Source organism: Gopherus evgoodei, chromosome 2, assembly GCF_007399415.2.
Source record: "Gopherus evgoodei ecotype Sinaloan lineage chromosome 2, rGopEvg1_v1.p, whole genome shotgun sequence".
In the NCBI taxonomy this organism is placed as follows: Eukaryota; Metazoa; Chordata; order Testudines; family Testudinidae; genus Gopherus; species Gopherus evgoodei.
Genome location: NC_044323.1, coordinates 171,801,261 through 171,807,692, shown reverse-complemented (window position 1 = coordinate 171,807,692; position 6,432 = coordinate 171,801,261).

Below are 6,432 nucleotides of genomic sequence, written 5' to 3'. Positions count from 1 at the left end.
ACGAGCAATGTTATTATTGACTTATTAACTCTTTTAGTGCTTATGAATGTACAAGGTACGTCCAGCAGACTGACTCCTAAATGGTCCAGCATCTGTCATTTAGACAGAATGGCATAGTTCCAAATGGAATGCTGTGGAGGGTATGTGATGGGGTTACATTTCTATTTTAACACTCTGAAAGAACAAAAGAAAATATATTTTGGGTGGGGAAAACTTTATAAAAATACAACTCAAGGCAAATATGAAATTCAGAGCTAATGCTGAATCACTATCATTAACTGGTCTTGTTGTGCCTGGGATTTGCAAACAGGACTTACTGTGTTTTCAATTACTCTTTGTATACAGATCTGCCACACCTGTGAATAAGAGAGCTAATTGTTTAAGCACATGACAGTGTCTCGGTCTAATGTGGTCATGGACGACAGTCAGGGCCGGCTCCAGGCACCAGCTTATCAAGCAGGTGCTTGAGGCGGCAGCTCTGGAGGGGGGGCGGCACTCTTAGGTATTTGACGGCAATTCGGCGAAGGGTCCCTCACTCCCACTCAGAGCGAAGGACCTCCTGCTGAATTGCCGCAGATAGTGATCGTGGCTTTTGGGGGGGTGGGGCTGCTTGAGGCAGCAAAACCCCTGGAGCCGGCCCTGACAACAATAGCAGAGATTAAAAGCCTCCATCTCTCCAGTTCCTGACTTTAGCACTGACTCCTGACTATGGAGTCCAGCTCGACCCTTGGCTTTGGTACCCATTTTCTGCCTGCTAATTTTATCCTTGGCTTTGGCTCCCTATGACTCCATTAGGCCTGCTAGGCTAAACTGCTCTCAACTGGGTCAACTGACCAGTATTCCTTCCTAGGCAGTCATTTCCCACTTTGTATTTGTGCAATTAATTATTCCTTCCTAAGTGGTAACTGTTTTAGAAGTGAGGAAAATTAATAGATTGGTGGAGAATGCGGGAAGGGTAGCAGGAGGTGGTGATCTGGTGGGGGAATAGAGGAAGCTGATGGGGAAGTAGGAAAAACTCCCAAACATGGGACCTGCTTTCTCCTACTTCCCTGTATCTCCTTCTCCTCTCTGTTACAAATCTCTGCCCTTTCCATTAATCCTCAACATCTGGTTTATCCTTCTACAGTTGTCACAATTTTTACCACAATTACTGTCTTCTCCTGAATTTCCTGGAAAGAAGAATAAACCATCGGAGTTGATCCATAGTTCTAAAGGAATCATGAGAATTTTAGACCTGTCTTTAGTTTGGGTGCTGGATCTTAACCATGCCACTTCCCTCTTCGCTCTATTTAATATATTGTGTCATGTGAGTTCACTGCTGAGGCCAGGGGGAAATCTTTTCTCTTCCTGATTTTGAAGTTTCATCACACTTCAGCATTCTAATTGATGATCATAACGAAAAAAGAAATGCAAGCCAACACATAGCCTGTCCTTACCATTTGTCTGACTTTCCATCCAAGAATTAAACAACACTGTGACATCTTCTGCAGCATTTTTAAAATCAACGGTTCCAGGCCTGCTTTGTACAGTTTCTTAGCACAACTTAAGTATTGCTCTAAAGAGAGAAATTACATCCAATAGGTTACTCGGTGTCTTAAAAGAAATGACAAGAATGTGAGAAAAAAATCATTGTATTTTATAATGACTCTCGGTATCCTATGTTCTCTATTCCCTTCTTGATGGAGCTGATTATTAGAGCTGGGTGGGAAAATTCTCATCCCAAAAGGGACAAAAAGACAATATCACAAAAAAATTTCAAAGCTAAAGAAACCGGCCAGAACAAAAAATGTGAGGGAGGGGAGAGAGGGGGCTGTTCAAGTTATTTGAAACATTTTGATAATTTCAATATGTTTTGTTTCAGTTTCAACCATTTTTGAACTATGGCTGCATCATTATATGTTAACAGTCTCAAGGGATCACAGGTTTCTACCAGATGGAAACAGAATCCAGAAAGATTGTTGCCCGTCCCTACAAATTGCTGGACTCCCTTTGATCTGGGCATTTTCTTAATGGCACTCAAAACATCTCTGTGTGCCACCAAATCCCTCCAAAGTCAACAAATATCAATCTTCAAAGATCCTTCTTCAGTGACTTCACCAGTGGTAATGAAACTTTGCATTTCAGTAGTATCCTGGGCTGCATGTGGGGATATATTTCTAACTTCAGCTTGCCCTCTCGGTGTCCATCTCCTTGCATTACATCCTTACATTCTGTTAGAATGCTGGACAGGGTGCCCGGTGACTGGTATCCCTCCTCTCTCACATTAAGGATATTCTGGTGTTGTACTAAGATCAAATCCATGGCTTACTCTGCCCAGTTGTCCAGCAGTGGCTGGTGCTCCTGTGTGTCAAGTACTATAAGTTCTAAGCAGCCTCTCATTTTATGGGTTTCTTATTGACTAGCTGTATTTTCCCATGGCTTCAAAATGGTTTAATTGTACATAGCCGCACCTGGTCACCTTTCTCCAGTCTAATGGTGCTGTTTATCAGGGCTGAAGTACCCTACAGAGTTAGGTCAGCTTAGCTATATTACTCAGGGCTATGAAAAATTTCACACCCTGTACAATGTAGTTAAGCCTCTCTATGCCCCATTGTAGACACTGCTGGTCAACAGAAGTATTCTTCCATCAACCTAGCTACTACCATTCAGAGAGGTGGGTTTACTACAGCAATGGAAGAACCTCTTCTGTTGCTTTAATGCAGAGGTCTCTGACCTTTTTATGCCCAAAATCACTTTTTGAATTTAAGGGCAACCCAGGATCTACCCTGTCCCTTCCCTGAGGCTCCACCTCTTCCCCAAATCCCCACCCCACTCACTCCATCCCCCTCTCTCCCTGTCACTCACTGTCTCCAACCCTCACTCACTTTGTCCATGCTGGGGTAGGGGGTTGGGGTTCAGGAGGGGGTGCGGGCTCTGGGCTGGGGCCAAAGGGTTTGTAGTGTGGGAGGGGGCTCTGGGCTGAGCCTAGGGTAGGGGGTTGGGGTGCAGGAGGGGGCTCCCAGCTAAGGTAGAGCATTGGGGTGCAGGATGGGGTACAGATTGCTGGCTCTGGAAGGGGGGTCAGGGCTGGAATGCAGGAGACGGGTTAGGGTGCAGGAGGGGGGTTGGGGTGCTGGCTCTGGGAGGGGGATCAGGGCTGGGGGTTGGGTTTCAATCTCCCCCCAGGAAGCACTTACTTTCAGCTTCTACTGGTCAGTGGCACAGTGTGACTGCTGCTAAAACAGGCTCCCTGCCTACCATGGCCTCATGGCACTCCCAGAAGGGGCCAACTCACCCCTTCAGCCCCTGGAAGGGGCCGAAACACATGGCTCCACGTGCTGCCCCTCTCTGCAAGCATCGCCCCCACAGCTCACATTGGCCACAGTTTCCCGTTCACGGCCAATGGGAGCTGCAAGGGCAGTGCTTACAGGCAAGAGCAGCATGTGGAGGGAGACCTTCACATGCTGTGCTGGTCACTTCTGGGAGCGACGTGGGGCCAGGGCAGCCAGGGAGCCTGTCTTAGCGGCAGCCCTGCTGTGCCACTGAAGATTGCGATTGACTGAGGGGGACCAATACTCTAGTGAGTGTCTACACAATGGTGCTAGAGTGGTGCAGCTACATCTGTAGTTTCTAGTGTAGTTACGTCTTCTGTGTTCCAGGCCATCTGACTGGTCATTGATCTACAAGCATAGCTGCACATATGGCTGTTGAATGGCTGGCAGCCTGTCCAGTGGTCTGAGTCTCTACATGCTGCATGTTTCCTCTGTTTCTAGGTGCTCCTTTGTTTGCCTGTTAATCACACACTCTTTCTTATTGTGTCTCTTGCTAGACTGACCATTGCCACCATATTTCATGTATCACGTGCAAGGTAATAAGATGAAAGGATCCATATTTCTAAAATTAAACTTCCTCTTTTTTGAAGAGAATTGTTTACAGAAGTCTGTTATGTGGTATTGTACCCACATAGATGGTGGAATGGTTAATGTGGATCTGAGAAACCAATACATACACAGGTGGTGGCATCTGGAGTTAAAGATAAGTTAAAGATAACTCCTAGTTGAGGGAGGATGTGAGTGTTTTCTATAAAGGGAGAAAACCCAGAGTAGAAAAGGGTTGCAGGGAGAAAGGCTACAAGTTTCTCCCTCTTTCTCTGGGAAGTTCAGGAGAGAGTTTACATCTTGGCCCTGATGGAAGAGAGAAAAAGGGGTGAAGAGGAACCTTGAAGTGGGCCTGAAAGAAGGTCACCCCAGAGACAGAAAGCTTTGGGAGGGACTGGAGTTGAGCATCCAAACAGGGCAAGATTTAAGGAGGATAGTCCCTGAAAAGAGAACTGCGGGGGTGCAGAGGAAAGTGGACACAGGTTCAAGCCTGGAAAAGGACCTGACACTGATTTTATTGAAATTTGCGTTTTACTTTTGTCAAAGTTTTTTCCCCACTTTGAACTTTAGAGTTCAAGAAGTGGGGACCTGTATGATCACTTTTAAGCTTAATTACTAGCTTAAATCTGGTACGCTGCTACCAGCCAAAAGTTAGTGTCTGGCACACTTTCTGTTCCCCTAAAACCTTCCCTGGGGAACCCAAGACCCAAACCTCTTGGGTCTTAAAACAAGGAGAAATTAACCATCCCCCTCTCTTTCCCCCCAGACTCTCCCCTCCCTGGGTTGCCTTGAGAGGCTTACACAGATCCAATCTCCTTGGATCTTAAAACAAAGAGGAATTAAACATGCTCCCTCCTTTCCCCCCACCAATCCCTGGTGAGTTCAGACTCAATCCCTTGGATTTTAAAACAAGGAAAAATCAATCAGGTTCTTAAAAAGAAAGCTTTTAATTAAAGAAAGAAAAGGTAAAAATTATCTCTGTAAAATCAGGATGGAAAATGCTTTACAGGGTACTTAGATTCACATAGACTAGAGGAACCCCACTCCCCCCGCCAGCCTTAGATTCAAAGTTACAGCAAACAGAGGTAAAAATCATTCCAGCAAAAACACCATTTACAAGTTGAGGAAACAAACATAAGACTAATCCGCCTTGCCTGGCTATTACTTACTATTTTGAAACATGAAAGACTGATTCGGAAAGATTGGGAAAGCCTGGAATGATGTCCCGTCTCTCTCAGTCCCGAGAGCGAACAACGAACCAAACAAACAGCACAAACAAAGACTTCCCTCCACCAAGATTTGAAAGTATCTTGTCCCCCTATTGGTCCTCTGGTCAGGTGTCAGCCAGGTTTACTGAGCTTCTTACCCCTTTACAGGTAAAAGAGACATTAACCCTTAACCATCTGTTTATGACAGCTTTGGAGTTGGGTTAACAGACTCCAGGGAGAAGCCCTCGGGCTGCTAGTCTGACAGAAGGAGTAAAGTAGAAGAAAAGTCTGGGAGTGGAGGAAGATGGCAGATTGATGACTAGCAGAGAGCTGTCCATGTTGCACACTAAAATGTTGGCAGGAGAAAGATTCTAAAATGACCTGGCAGGAAGGCTAACTCATGAGAAGAGAGATCACCCCATGGCAGAAGCAGCTGTTGACAAGGGGTGCTAGATGATGAGTTGCTATACCACACCCAGCCACAAGGGGTGCACCTGCAGCTAGCTTTCCAGTCACGTGCACACATACTGGCTTCCTGGTGCCTGTTCCAAACTCTTCCCTCCCAGTTTCTAACCAGGTGCTACAAGCTCTAATTTAGGGGCAAGAGGCTGCTTTCTTGTTTCTGACCTTATATGTACTGAGTAGTTTGTAGATTTTAACTTCTTTTTTTAACTCATTTTTCAGGGGAAATAATTATGCTAAACGCTGGTCAAAGTAGATTATATTGGTTTATTAGAGAAACAATGTTTTAAGACTAACCATTTATTATTAGGAAACAGGGGAGTATAAAACTGGAGAATGAAACTGAGTAGAATTGCCAAAATATCAATTTTATTAGTATTACTCACTTGTCCACTTAAGAATGATTAGAAGAAGATGTACGTTACATCCCCAAGGAGTGCATCCATATTCAGAACAGCATTTAAACACATGCTAAGAACATGCTTTAGTCCCATTCCAATCAATGGGACATGAGTATATGCCCAAGTGCTCTCTTGAACAGGAAGTCTATATACTGTCTATCACCATGTGACCATTTGTAGTAGTGTTATACTCGCGCTGCTTCTGTCTTATGTGAATACATACAGGTATGTCTTCAACTTCTGTTTGGCTTATTTCCCTTCCACTGCTGAAAACAACAAAATATGTAGCGAATTATTGAATGCTTGACTTGATAGCTATATAGATGCATTGCAGCTTTATGGGCTGAAAGGGTCAAAAGCAATATACATCTATAACACTTCACTAAAGAAAAGTCATAAAAATCATAGCTCTTTACTTCACTATTTATTATCAAAGCTTTGATTCAAGGAGATTCCTAGCAATCTGGAACTTAGCAGAGGACCCCTTCCTCAGGTGCTGAGAGA